The sequence below is a fragment of the Salvelinus namaycush genome, chromosome 33 (genome assembly GCF_016432855.1).
Source record: "Salvelinus namaycush isolate Seneca chromosome 33, SaNama_1.0, whole genome shotgun sequence".
In the NCBI taxonomy this organism is placed as follows: Eukaryota; Metazoa; Chordata; class Actinopteri; order Salmoniformes; family Salmonidae; genus Salvelinus; species Salvelinus namaycush.
The window spans coordinates 29381020-29396599 of record NC_052339.1 but is presented as its reverse complement, the minus strand read 5'-3'; the positions used below and the strand labels follow the sequence as shown (position 1 = coordinate 29396599).

At 42.9% G+C, this 15580-nt stretch overlaps 1 protein-coding gene across 1 annotated transcript in view; it reads right to left on the bottom strand.

Moving 5' to 3' along the window:
- The window catches only part of LOC120027904 (proline-rich protein 36-like), a 67410-nt gene that overhangs the window by 44525 nt on the left and 7305 nt on the right, over positions 1 to 15580 (bottom strand). The gene's annotated exons all lie outside the window — the stretch shown is intronic.

The following is a 15580-nucleotide window of genomic DNA, read 5'->3' as shown; positions in this document are numbered from 1 at the left end:
ACACACCCCCACCCCTCATCTTACCAGAGGTAGCGTCTCTGTTCAACCGGTGCATGGAAAATCCCGATAGTTCTATATTCTGCATCTTCTAGATGCTACAGTTTTTAATGTCCCGCTGGTAGGATAATCTTAGTCGTAGGTCTAAAATTTAATTTTCCAATGATTGCACGTTAGCAAGAAGAACGAACGGCAGTGGGAGTTTACTCGCTCGCCTACAGATTTTCAGAACGTTGCGTGGGTCTGGGCCTGTTCCAGTGAAAGCAGGATTTCCTCATCATCGGACTCGTTAATAAAGGAAAAAGTTTCTTCCAGTCCGCGGTGAGTAATCGCTGTTCTGATGTCCAGAAGTTATTTTTGGTCATAAGAAATGGTAGCAGCAACATTATGTACACAATAAGTTAAAAAATAAGTTACACAATACGCAAAAAAAATAACAGATTAGCACAATTGGGGGGGAGAATGTAAAACGTCAGCCATGTTCTTGGACGCCATCTTGGAAGGAGAAGGCCTGTGTTGAAGTCTTATTGATTATCAGTGAGCAGGCCTGTGTTTATGTTTATGGTATGTGTGTGGTGAGTGTAGTAGGCCTATATCGCTGTCAGCTATTGCCACCCTCCCGTAAATAAACAACATTTCACTACAGGCAGGTTTCAATATCAGTTCTCTCTCATTATCTCGTTTCCTGATATTGTTTCATTTTGCGGCAGCTAAATTAATTGAAAATAAAAAATAAAATAAAACATTACTCAATTGTGCTGGAGGAGAACATGCCAGCTAAATACATTAGAGGCTGAAGCGAGTGTTGACGTCGTCACTGGCAGGCAGGCGGCTGTAGAGACGGCTATGGTCCCCATCACTCTCCTGCAATTAGCGCTCCCCTAGCTAGCTGCTCCGATATAGCAGCAGGTGGGGTTTTCCCCGTGGCAGCACTCCACCAGATTAGCTGCGGTGCTAGCCACTCCTCATCCGTCTAGTTTAGAGACAGAACACAGTGAAGATGGCTGTGCTAGTGGTTTGCAGTATATAGATTCCCAATTACATTACTTTACAATCCACAGACAGATAGATACAGGTCCAGATAGTGTATGGGACTGTGGTGTGGTTAGCAGAGGGGTGGGTGGATAACTGTGTCCTAAGGTTAGGGAGGCATTGTTAGGGAGAGGTCATTAGGGTGGAAGAGAGCAGGCAATGCTCTGTTAGAGGGTCAGAGGGATAGAATACACAGAGGACACACACACACACACACACACACACACACACACACACACACACACACACACACAGCCTAGAGTGGGCAGCATTCCAACAGACTCAGAGAGCAGTAGGGTAAACCAAATTATATGCAAACAATAATTAAATTGCGTCTCCAATTGACTCACTCACACACACACACTCGCTGTAATGGAAAACTGTATTTTATACAGTAATTAGCTATTATCAACAGTAAAAAAAATATGTTTAAACGTTTTACTGCATCATACGTGGTGCATTGTGGGAAAATTGCTGTATTTCTAATGGTACTGTAATTCCACCCCACAGAATACAGTACTGTACCGTATCTTTGGAGCACCAAAAACCTTTTGACCAGTAATGGATGCATGGTATTGTTGTTATTGTCTCATTAGCATATTTTGAGGTGTGCCTTGTAAGAGGGTATATTTGTTGCACCCGTGAGTGAAAATGCTGTACCAATTCAACTGCTATGTTTTTATAGTGCCCCATCAATTTAAAATGTATAGGGTACCGATTGTAGTTGCAACTAGTCTTCAACCTTAATAAATGGTCAAGTATTTTGCTATGTCCTTTTGGTCTGTTCTCTGTAGTCGCTGCATGTGTGAAAGCCTTTGATAAGGCCTCTAGAAGTGTGTGATATAAACACAAAATATTAATTAATATGCTGTATTGTGTAAACACTTTACCTAGCAACCAACCTTGCTTTCACCAATCCCTTGTAGTTACAGGAAGAAAAAAAACACCGCCCCCAATGAATTACATTCATTAATTCATTTTTTTCAATTACAGTAGCATTAACTTAACTACAATCCATTTTACAGTACGTCATTACACAGTACTTGCTTTGATACAATATTTATATTAAAGTAGGTGTACTGTAATATAAAATACAGAATTTTACTTGCCATGGAGCCTCCTGTAAATTACTGTCAAATTCATGTTAACCCCTTTACAGTGCACACACACACACACACACACACACACACACAGCGGGAGACAGCGGGAGAAATCTGCCACACGGCATTGAACCCACTACACAGGCAGCAAGCAATGCCTAGCCTAGTCATACTAGTAAGACTTCTGATAAATAAGTACTTTTAAAAACTCAAACTTTATTTTGATCCCTTCACATATTCTACATCTCTGGTCCAAGGCCACCATAAATTCCCAAACTGAACCAATCATGTTTGAAACACGCCCGCGTATAATATCCCAATTGCAGGTCTCTGTGTGTATGGTTAGTGACCCACCTCTCTTTCCGTCCTCTGGCCCGTTAGCATGTCATTGATTAGCATGCTGTGCCCTGCAGTGCTGCTGGTATCCATCTCCAGGGTTACAGGCAAGGCTGGTGACATGGCTCACAGCTCAGAGCAGTGCTGGCTGCTACAGTGGTAATTTGAAAATGTACAGGAATCATCCCACTCACCCAGCTGTGATAGAACATAAATCCCTATTCTACAGAACCACACAGTATCTGTTACAGAGATACGTCTTGAGGCCTGTATGTGTGTATGTAAAGACAAGGCACCACTTCTACCTTGGACAATTCAAACCTAAGTTCTACCATACTTTTGGAGAACTTTAATTCAATAGCACCACGTTGATATGTCTATCGATGTTCAATCTATTGTGTACAGATTAGCATCTGAACAAATTACGTGAGATTTTAGTTCTGAGTTAACCTAGATATATAGACGTTCAACAAGCTAACCATAAATAGTGATGGTTATATTTCCCAGGGGGTTAAATGGCCTCCTGGTTGTGTGGCTGAGAGGCTGAGAGGCTCCAGGAGGCCCAATCCTGCAGTGCCAGCGGCCCATTCAGAGGCACTCGGAATGGGCAACAATATATAGAAACAGCCATGGAGCTCAAGAATGGCCCTGCAGGCCCAAAGCCAATTTCTAGGACCAGTGCCTAAAAGTAAAGCAAACACACACACACACACACACACACACACACACACACACACACACACACACACACACACACACACACACACACACACACACACACGCGTGCGCGCAGACATGTGTCCACGCATGAATACACACCAACACGCGCTTGCTCATTCACTCACTCACTCGCTCTCTGCTCCCAGCAATCTTTACAAAGGGCCAATTGACTCCCCCAAGTCCCCATTAATTCTTCAGCCAATTTGTAAACATCACTCTGGCATTACGTTGGATGCCCACGAGCCACAAACATCTTTAAGCCCATAAGTTGTGAATGCTTAACGGAACAGAAACACATCCATCAGACGCAGTTGTATCTTGTCAGATAGCCAACAGAATAATCTGGGTACAAATGAGAGGGTTGTAAGTGGCTAATCCATGGCTATGATTGTTAAAACACAGCAGGAAAGGGTAGAATGGTTTGCTTTAAAGATATCTGTTACAGATCTGCTATCTTAATTTGATCAGTTAGTTGTCACAGAGAAATGTTCTGCACAGCAGGAAATGCAAATTGTAGTGTATTGAAGGTTTAAAAAGGCTTCTAAAGTTTGTGATTTCCATTTAAAAATGTCAGACTTGATTTGCCATAACAAAAAATGTATCAACCCCTACAAAAATGCCCATGAATTAGAATCCACATTATATATCACGTTTCCTTTTGCTGCAGGATTATTTTCCTGCTGTGAGAAGCAGGGTCAAATTAAATTTAGACCAAATGACAAACATTTCTGTAATGCTTATAGTGGTTGTGTGATTCTGTGAAAATATACCACAACGACGGGGTGTGACATGGCTCCCGCGACCTAGCCGACAGTCATAACGCCATCCAACCAATCGGAGCCAAGTGTTCACCAAAGCATAGTACAGCAGTTGCTAATCACTATCATATAGATTGAGTCAATTAACAAAAATGATCATGGCATTAGTAGCCTATGAATATAATGATAGCGATAAGACCAATCCATAGCACACCAATCGATAGCACAGTCAAAACACAATATGTGTACTAATAACAGCCCTAGAATTCCCTCATTTAGCCTGGTCCTACTGCTGAGGCCACGTTGTGTTGGTATGCTGTTTTTCCTCTCTGTGGGCAGCGGCCATTCCGTGCCTGCACATGTCTCCCATGGCGGCAGCCTGCTCTTGGCCCTTCCTGTGGTTAATTGCTGCTCCTGCTACTCCACTAGTTTTCCTATATCTACACCCAGACAATTTACATCTCATTACCTCTCTGTCTGGTTGTCTGGCTGGAGGAAGACCGCCTATCTACAAATAGAGAGACAAATGTTTCACTCTCACTTTGGTAATAAAAGGAGTCATTTTAATTCAGTTCCGCTGTGTTATGTCACAGAGTCAGAGGTGTCTAAATAGATTTCTTCACTCTGTCCGTGTGGTTTTCCCTCAACATACAATGTCACACGTACATTTTCCCATTCTATCGTTCTAAACGGTGTTATCATTGAAAATAGTGTGCAAAATGACTGAAACATTTAGAAATTATTTAGTGGGAAATGTAGGAATGTTTGCTAGGAAATGAGGTCAACTTTGTCACACAGTTGTGGTACTACAGGATGCCAATAACCCATAGTGGCATTCTCATATAGTGGTAACGTGTATTGTATATTTCTTCCTAACCTACCAGTACAACTTTAAATGACGTGGCTTAACATTGTTTCCTTGATGAACTAAAAGATATAGAGACATCAACCTGAGATGAAGTCTTTTTCCTCCCCTCCTCTCATGTGGTACGACTCAGGGCTTTTAATACAACTAGATAATTAGTCACGTGCATAACCCACAGTAATTATCTCAGGCAGAAGGTTGTTAACACTACCTTGCCTTATTTCCCCATAGAGTTCCCTTTTAATTAGAGAGAGCATTGTTCATTTTTCAGCAGGCAAGCCTTTTTTTGTGCCGGATGATGAAAATAGCTTTTGGTTGGTGAGATGTGAAAGGCTCGCTGAAAATACATAAATACAAAATCAGAGTGAAAACATTTATGTCAACGATGTATAAAGACATTAACATACCCACACACACACATTCTTTATTTTTATCAAGACAGAAATGTGTACAAGAACAAAACTACCTTATAGAATATCCTATACAGTACACTGGTACAGTGACATCAGTGGATTATGAACACAGACAGGCACCTGAACAGTGGAGCAGTAGATATGTTGGCTGGCTGATAGGGGGTTGGACAGGAGATGCTGAAAACCTCTTTGACACGGTTATTCATTGTGTTGTGAGCACTCACCCCAGGGTAGAGTAGGGGGAGAGGGGATGCTGAGAGGGGGATGGTGGTGGTGAGAGACAGAGAGAGAGAGCAGAAGAGAGAGACAACGTTTCCACTTAGTCACCAGGAGTGATTGACACGCTGAATCTATTAAAGAGGTCCGAATTTTATCAGCGTTCACAATCGATCCAGTGCATGGCTAAGGCTGCCAAATAATACATGGTAATGATCTGGGAATCCTTGATGAACAAGAGAGACAGGCAGAGGGACTAGTTAGCTGGTAGCTCACCTGATAGGGAGATAGGGCCAGGCAGAGGGGATGGGGAGAGGGGATAGGGAGATAGGGCCAGGCAGAGGGGATGGGGAGAGGGGATAGGGAGATAGGGCCAGGCAGAGGGGATGGGGAGAGGGGATAGGGAGATATGGCCAGGCAGAGGGGATGGGGAGAGGGGATAGGGAGATAGGGCCAGGCAGAGGGGATGGGGAGAGGGGATAGGGAGATAGGGCCAGGCAGAGGGGATGGGGAGAGGGGATAGGGAGATAGGGCCAGGCAGAGGGGATGGGGAGAGGGGATAGGGAGATAGGGCCAGGCAGAGGGGATGGGGAGAGGGGATAGGGAGATAGGGCCAGGCAGAGGGGATGGGGAGAGGGGATAGGGAGATAGGGCCAGGCAGAGGGGATGGGGAGAGGGGATAGGGAGATAGGGCCAGGCAGAGGGGATGGGGAGAGGGGATAGGGAGATAGGGCCAGGCAGAGGGGATGGTTCTTTTTTTGTTGTTTTAATTTTTATTTGGAATGTATTTTATTTCCCCACCAACAGTTCTGTTGTTTAAGGTTATACAGATTGAAATGTAGATCTCAATAAGTAATTGTGTATAGTTGCTGTAGTTCAGGCTACACAGGAATACACATGCATGACTAGTGCGGTGAGACAGCATTGTTGTCTGCGGTGTGATAACCTCCAGGTCATGATTTCAGATGCTAATGAATATGGAATTAGAAAATAACAATATATTATATCTGAAGGATGTAGAACAGTGATGTAACTTCTGTATAGTCACGCATCTCTCTTTCCATCTCTCTCTCTCCATCTCTCAATCTCTCTCTCTCCATCTCTCTCAATTTCTCTCTCTCCCTCTCCATATCTCTCTCGCCATCTCTCATCTCTCCATCTCTCTCTCCATCTCTCTCTATCCATCTCTCATCTCTCCATCTCTCTCTCTCCATCTCTCATCTCTTCATCTCTCATCTCGTCATCTCTCATCTCGTCATCTCTCTCTCTCCATCTCTCTCTCTCCATCTCTCTCTCTCCATCTCTCATATCTCTATCTCTCTCTCTCTCCATCTCTCATCTCTCCTCTGTCTTGCTCTCTCTCATCTGCATGTTCACACAGCCGTGGTCAAATGGGACCCTCCAATTCAGCAAATCAAAGCCCCTCTCCCCTCCCTCTCCATATTATCGATGCTGGAGGGCCATGCACGGTGGAGGATGATGAGCTGAGAGAGGAGAGGAGAGGCAGGGCGGGGGGTGGGATAGGATGGGATGCGATGCACGGTGCAGGATTTGTGGGGGGTAGGGCTGGAGCTGCTGCAGATTATTCTGGAAATTGCCAGCTGCAGTGTCTGCAATCAGGATCAAACCGGTTCCGGGGTGGGGGGAGGTGAAAGTCACTGTCGATTTTTGTCAAGCGAGCCCCGTTGCCTTGCCTGGCTGTGTCTCTCCTGGCAGAGCGGGATGGGATGGCGGTGTGGTGGCGGTGGCAGTGAAACGTCCCACCACCTCATAGTCCATTTAATAATTAATCCACACTGCCTCGCCTCAATCATGCTTTGCTGGCTGCCTGACTGACTGGTTCTCTGCAGGGTTGCTGCGGTGGGACCGCCCTGCTTTTAACGGCCCCTTACTGAGATTACCTACACTGACGTCTTAACATTTAAATAATACAGGGATGCCTGGCCACAGGAAAATCATTGAGAGTGTTCGGAGTGTGCACTGTACTGTATGACTCAGGGGAGCCTCGTACCGTCATCTTGGATGTTACTGTATAGAGCAAGCCGAGGCAGAGATCCACCCACAGCCCTCCCCCCTCTCTCATACACCACCCGGTTGTACAGCAGATCCCTCATCTCAATCTCTCTTGTTCTAATTCTCATCTCTCACTCTCTCTCTCTCCTCCCTCCTTCCCTCCCTACCTCCCTCCATTTCTCCATTTCTCCCTCTGTCTCTGTGGATGTGGCTCACGCTCCTGAGGTTAGCAGAGCCCTGGGAGAGACCCTGATTAGTACTCACTATTAATGACAAATGCCCCAACACACTCTGGTTTAATCCTAATCTGCAGGCATTTGCATCAGGGAGATTTCCTGCCTGCTCTGCTCTGCTCTTCTGTGACATCAGCCAGAGGGACATAGCGGCGGGCGGCCATTTTGGAACCGCTGCATGGAGTGGAGAATGTGTAATGGAGGGAGCTCTGCTCAGAACACCGCCTGGGATGAAAGCCTCTGGAACCAATCTACTGAGGCTTCCGCTCTGGCCGTGACAGTCCTTCGCCAAGCCTGGAACATCCCTGGATTCCACCTCACAGAAACGGACACATGTATCGTCAATGTTATGTATAGTAGACCGTTTTTGAAAGGGGAAGAAACGCATTTTGATGCAGCTTCCAATGATCATCTCACATCTATGCAGTTTTGACTCATTGACCCAATAGGAAAAAATGTAGATGGCAATATTCAAATATGATTTAAAATCTAGTATGTGAACTTGAGTCAAACATGAACAGCCATCGTGGCTGCTGGACGATTTAGGGTTTACACTGAATCCCAATGAGGGCTCTGGTTTGCAAATCTTCAGGGAGACACAGAGACAGAGATAGAAAGCGAGAGAGAGATCCCTCCTCACCTGCAAGAGGAAGTGATTGGGCAAGCGAGATAGAGCAGCAGGAGGGAGGCAGGAGGGAGGTGATGGTTTTATTTTAGGGATGGGGGGGTGTCCTCTCCGCTCATCTCCAGTGATGCGGGGGGTGATTTCTTTCAGAAGGGCAGCAAGTGCCCCGAGGCGTAGTGGAGGAGAGAGAGGGGAGACAGATAGAGAGGAGATAGGGAAGAGGAGAGAGAGAAAGAGGAGAGATGCAGTATACAGAGAGAGTCAGGCCTGAAGTGATTCCCTAAACCGACTGCATTAGCGCACATTCACCATTGAAAATATAACAAGGGGTGAGGCCGGCCCATTTAGATTCTAGGAGAAGATTGTTGTGTTGTGCAGCAGATTTTTTTCTGGTCACAGCTGGAGACGGAAAACCAAGCAAAAATGTGTTACAGTCATGGCAAGGGAACAAAGTCAGCAAGGCAACAAAAGGGGAGCTGAGGTGTGTAGATAAATGTCTTTTGGTTACATAAAAAGATAAAGACCACAGTGAAAGGAAACAATGTGGATGAAAATTAATTCAGGGTATTGTCATCCTTTTGGATGGTGCTATTGGTGGAAACATGATGATTGGTGAGAAAGAGCCCTGCTCGGGAAAAGGTGGGAGGATACAGGATTCTGGATTTCAGCAAATGGCAAGACAACATGTGGAGGAATCTCAGAATCTCTCTCTCTCTCTCTCTCTCTCTCTCTCTCTCTCTCTCTCTCTCTCTCTCTCTCTCTCTCTCTCTCTCTCTCTCTCTCTCTCACTCTTTTTCTCTCTCTCTCTCTCTCTATCTCTCTTTCTCTCTCTCTCTCACTCTCTCTCTCACTCTCTCACTCTCACTCTCACTCTCTCTCTCTTTAGTGGTTTCTCAGATGGAACACTCTGCCTCACAGGATTTTCTGTGCTGTAATCCCTCGACATTTGAGAAATCCACGCCCGCTATTTTCTATTATCACGATACACAGCCCTCTACTTACCTGGTTGGGACCAACATGGCTTCCAGTCGCACATCCCATGCTCTTTCTCTGGGGAAACAATAGCAGGATAGATCCATTTTGAGCCACAATGGTTAAGTGCTACATTTTAAATGTATTATTAAAATGTATTTATTAAATGTATTATGGCATGATATGACAAGGAAGTGACATAAAGTGTGAGTTAAGGGATGACTCTATAGGAGTAATTGTAAACATTTAACTAACTTGTATTTAGTTAGGATGTGGCAACCATGGGTTGACTTGTATAAACAGGTATTTAACTGATTATAGATACAATCGTGACAGAAATGAAAGGGAAGAGTCATTTTGCCACCGGTAAATCATAATTATTTTTCATTGGGTCATATTGTTATTGCAAAATTATGTATCATACAATAATAATGACCTTCCTGCAATAATGACCTTCCTGCAATAATGACCTTCCTGCAATAATGACCTTCCTGCAATAATGACCTTCCTGCAATAATGACCTTCCGTCATCTACAGTATATTGATAAACATGATGTATTTAATTGTACATCTCATGCAGACAAACATGACAGTTTTAGATGATTCTATTTTCAGACACTGAGGTCAGATTCTCAGTGAAATGGACTGTGGCATATTTAGCATAAGTAAATCTAGAGTATTTGTTTAATACAGTGGTATGATGTGATTGATGATAGGTGTTTGAGCAGCCTCCCTCCTCCCTCCATCTCACAGAGACATTGGAATGTTACTTCTCTTTTCATTTACATTTTTCATAAATGGACGTGTTATGACTTTTTCTTGTTTTTAATTTGATGGAAAACGTGAATAAATGTGATAGAAAACAATCAGGTCATGACTATGAATACAATGTCCTCTCATATCCATCAGAGGAAGAGATTAGCCTTTTAATTCACTCTCCTGCTGAACGTACATGTTCACAATTACAGAGTTCAACGTACAGTATGTGATTGTAGGACCTCAGGGTATCAGGGGAGAGCAAGGTTCAAGCATCTTGATATTTCCAACAGAACTAAATATAGCGTGTTACGTGTACGTACTGTATGAACCTCTGTCAATCCCCTAGAGAGGTCTACCACTCAGAGGGCCCTGCTTGTGGAGAGTCGGGGACATGATTGGCTGAGCACAGAGGGGTTGTGGGAGTTTGTCAGGAAGTGGCAATCATACAGAGATCAAGGGGCGGAGGATCTTTAGTCCCAGCAAGAGGACATGTTTGTATGACAAATGAGCCTGGAGAATTGAGCAGATCGGAGGCGAGGAGAGGAGAGCTATAGTAAAGCCAGGTGCCATTTCAGCAGCGATTGACTAGGCTCTCTTTCTCAGCTGGGTAGAGGTGACTAAAGGAAGTCCACTGGATCGGGGAGGGGCTAGAGAATGTGCAGAGTATTATATATCCCAAAATCAGGAGAAGACAGTTCATGTAATGCTTCTAGAAGACAGCTGTGGGCTGGAGTGTCCACTTGCAAGTCTCTTAATTCCATTCATGAAATGTAGAGACATGTTATGGGTAAAACAATGTCATTCATAATGGTACTTGGCAATGACAGGGTAATAATTTTTATACAAAGCCCCATTACAAGTGATTCTCAGATATTTCCCTTTTAAAGTAATAGCACAGTAGTGCGTATATCAAATATAGAATTTTTCTCATTTGCAGCTTAAATAGTGTGAACTTGTAGACAGGCACAGAAGACAAGTCCTTATCCTAGCTCTTCACATGTGTAATTTAAAGCAGCGATCTCCATTTTCTCCCTCAATTTGCAATCAACGCAGAGGACTGTGAAATGTGCTCCATTCAAATGAGGCTATTTGAATCTGAATAATATAAAAGAAGTGCATTTTGATAATAGCTTTCAAATTACAAACACATATCTACATATCTATTTTCCTTCACTTCTTAAATGTTGTAGAGAGGAACATAAGACCTTGGAGGACACTCAGGACAGAAGAGGCTGCATTTTTTAAATCCCATTTTCCCTATACTTCTACAGGTCGATGTGCTGTTTGAGCTCAATACCTGCTTCCATCAATATATATGAATTATCATATCTGCTGAGCACTCTGAAATTATGAATGCATTTTCAATTGTCAATGCACTGATCAATAAGCTCACAATTACCATGCTAATATTTCCCTCATAATCTGCAGCAATCGATGGGTCAGAATTTCAAAGGCTGCTATTCACAATGAAGAGGAATGATAGGCTGATCAAGACGGAGAGGAGAGAAGAGGCAGTGTCAGCTCTTAACTTACTGAGAGAGAGAGAGAGAGAGAGAGAGAGAGAGAGAGAGAGAGAGAGAGAGAGAGAGAGAGAGAGAGAGAGAGAGAAAGAGAGAGAGAGAGAAAGAGAGAGAGAGAGAAAGGTCCACCTGGACAGTAACTCTGTGTCATAGAATAGAGAACATAGACATGACGACACTGCTGTAGGCCTATTTGTGAAATGCCACTACTTCACTCACAAATAATTTACATATCATAGGGCCCCGTGTGGCTCAGTTGGTAGAGCATGGCGCTTGCAACGCCAGGGTTGTGGGTTCGTTTCCCACGGGGGGCCAGTACAAAAAAAGTATGAATGTATGTACTTGTAAGTCGCTCTGGATAAGAGCGTCTGCTAAATGACTTAAATGTAAATGTAAATATCATCAGTGCACCATTTAACCGAGGCTGTACAAGGTAACATAGTCGAGTCAGAGTTCACATCTAGACAACACTACAATACCATCTCTGACTCGCCAACTATGGTTCAAGTCAAGTGCCTCTCCCCCGTCAACTCATCCTGGTCTTGTGACGAGGCCTATGGTGACCTCATGTGAAGCGTGGCTGACCTCTGGGGGTCAGTGTGACAGGGGGACAGTGACAGGGGACACTGACTCCACACCTTTGACTTCCGCCATTTAAACAGATATAGACGAGTGAAACAGAGTGGCTTCATGAATGTTAAAAAGCAGTACAATATATGGGGGATTGGAAACGGTGCAGACAATTACACTGATGGACGTTACAATCTGTCTGCAATATTAAAGCTGATCTACCCCCCCCCTTTTTAAATATTTCAAACACATAAGTGCAGAGGATGTGTTTGGTGTGTGTTGATGTGATTTTGAAACAAATCAAATGTATTTAAATTATGAGATTCTGATTAAAATTGTAGATATAAAATCTGAAAAGATAGGTATATACCATGAAAATTAAGATTATACATTTATTTTGATTTAGGAATACATTTGTGACAGACAAAGGCTTATCTTATTCCACTAAATCAAGATTTAGCTTCCTGTGTTTTCAAAATGGCTGCTCCATCTGTTATTCTTTGTCTGAGGGGCCCTTGTCTGTTTCCTGGTGGCCCCATCACATTTTATAAAACATTTACATTATACAACTAAACATTTAACCAAAGAGAACATTTTGAAATGTGCCCAAATACCAAAAATTATATTCACCGCATAATTAGCTCCTCCCACACTAGCTAGTTGCGTTGTCTTGACTATCAGTTACCATTTCAAATAATGCATAGTCTATGATTGAGTGCACCTTTGATTTAGAGAGGTCAAAACTGCAGACAAAAAAAGTTATTTGGGATCAAGGTTTAAGACAGTGTAATGACATGAATAAAGTATATGAATATTCATTAGCAACAAAATGGAAAATAGCAATTCCACTGTATAGTGTTTTTTCTACTTTATTTTAATCATTAAAAACAAAGAGGTTTATGTATATTCAAATAAACACCGTTACTTCTGAAGAGGGGGTAAGTTTTGTTTTTGCGTTAGAAATTAAGAAATCTGGTGTTTATTTATTTTTTCCCTCAATAGAATATATTTTCTCTTGATGCGTATTTACTTAATTTGGAGGAATGGTGTTAACGCTACACTAATTCTCATAATTATACAGGTTTCTATGGAAACCCACTAATCCATTAGTTTTGATTCATTATGTTTTACCTTCCAGACGATTTTAATTGTTGTGATGCGAGATAAAAGGATATGCCTGCAAGCATGACAACAACTAGCCCACAATAAGGTTTTTAATAGCTTCTGGAAGACTCTTGGTGTTCAGAAGACTCTTGGTGTTCAGAAGACTCTTGGTGTTCAGAAGCACTGTTAAGGGTGGCCAGAGCTACGCTGACCAAACAAAAGCATACACCATTCTGTTGGTTAGCAACACATCTTAGATAAGGGCTGGATCCAATCAAAACCCTGCCATGGTAATGATGATGTAGTATGTATCTTTGTTTACCCAACTACTACCTGCAAACACATCTTTCTCATAAAACTGGAAGCTTCTAACTGGGAGGGGACTCTACCTGCTATTTTTACAGTTCTCAAAACCATTCTGCCATTTCAATTTGACAACAGGGGAAAGTTAAGTGTAGCATACGCTTCTGTAAAAATACTCTAATTTGTATTTACATACCACTTATCTCTACTCAAATAATGACTATATTGTTTTTTATAAAACCAATAGAATTGGTTAATTAAGGTGACATTAGAGTTAGTATTTCTGGAAGTAAATATATGTAGCTCCAGATGTGTCCAGTCAACATGTACTGCACATTCCAAGCAGCTCACCAACTTTAAACCTCTTTCATTCATAATAATAATTGCTATAAATCAAAATGGCCTAGATAGAACATAATTATTATTAAGTAATTATTGGCGTTATTTGAGGAAGAGAAGAAAGTCATTATACATCACAAAATTGAAAATATATCTCACATTATTTAAAAATAATAATGATCAGCCAGGCCTATATTTTGAAAGTTTCACAGAAAGCAATCTACAGTAGCTAGTGATGGTGACTGAGCCTTACTGACTGAGTATCTCCTTCCTACAAACCTGCATGTCCTCTAATTCTGTCATTATGTCCACAGAGGACAGCGTTTAGATTTACACTGACCAGATAACTCATCTCAATAAGACCTGGCAGCTAGAGTTGAGACCTGGATACATCTCTCAGTAATACTGTCTTATTGACCACCTGATTAAAATGTCCCCTGATAGATGACACTGCAACAAAAAAAAGAATAAAAGATAGAGGTGATAGAAAGAGTGAGACAGAAAAAAAGGGAGAGAGGAAGAGAAAGGGGGTAGAGAGAAAGATAGAGGGTGTGTGTGAGAGGGAGAGAGAGAGAGAGAGAGAGAGAGAGAGAGAGAGAGAGAGAGAGAGAGAGAGAGAGAGAGAGAGAGAGAGAGAGAGAGAGAGAGAGAGAGAGAGAGAGAGAGAGAGAGAGAGAGAGAGAGAGAGAGAGAGAGAGAGAGAGAGAGAGAGAGAGAGAGAGAGAGAGAGATAGAAGAGAGAGAAATAGAGAAATAGAAGAGAGAGAAATAGAGAAATAGAAGAGAGAGAGAAATAGAGAAATAGAAGAGAGAGAGAAATAGAGAAATAGAAGAGACTGTATGAAACACGCTGGGCCTGGTACAGACTCAGAGAGTAGACTGCCATCTTCTGGCCCCATTAAAATATGTCCCAGCAGCAGACTATTAGAGAGATATTGTAGATGCAAGACTCAATCTGATAGGTCTGTTTAATCTGCTCAATACATACATGACTGGTCATACATGATATATACACTGTATAGCATACATGATATATACACTGTATAGCATACATGATATATACACTGTATAGCATACATGCAGAGGTGATTGAAGTAATGATGTAATGTGCAAGAATAACATGTATAGAATTTGTAAATTAACTGTGAACAAGAAAGAGCTGTATAAATGTTTATTCTTTTCAGTATGTTCAGATTTGGTGCCCAGGTTGGCCCGTAGGATTTGTAATTCAAATGTGGATTCCCCATTTTAATTCTCTGGGCAGGCCCGTGTGCCTCTGAGGACTGTAGAAAAGAGTAGTGAAGAACTCCTTCACAACAGTCAGACAGGACTGGTGGCAAACTGTCAATTCAATTCAATTCCATCTGACAAATAACAGTTCCAATAGTAGCTCCCACAATCATCACCTTCTCTGTGGAGCTGTGGAGCTGTGGAGCTGTGGAGATGGGGAGCTGTGGAGATGGGGAGCTGTGGAGCTGTGGAGCTGGGGAGCTGTGGAGCTGTGGAGATGGGGAGCTGTGGAGCTGTGGAGCTGTGGAGCTGTGGAGCTGTGTAGATGGGGAGCTGTAGAGAAGGGGAGCTGTGGAGCTGTGGAGCTGTGGAGCTGTGGAGCTGTGGAGATGGGGAGCTGTAGAGATGGGGAGCTGTAGAGATGGGTAGCTGTGGAGCTGTGGAGCTGGGGTGCTGTAGAGATGGGGAGCTGTGG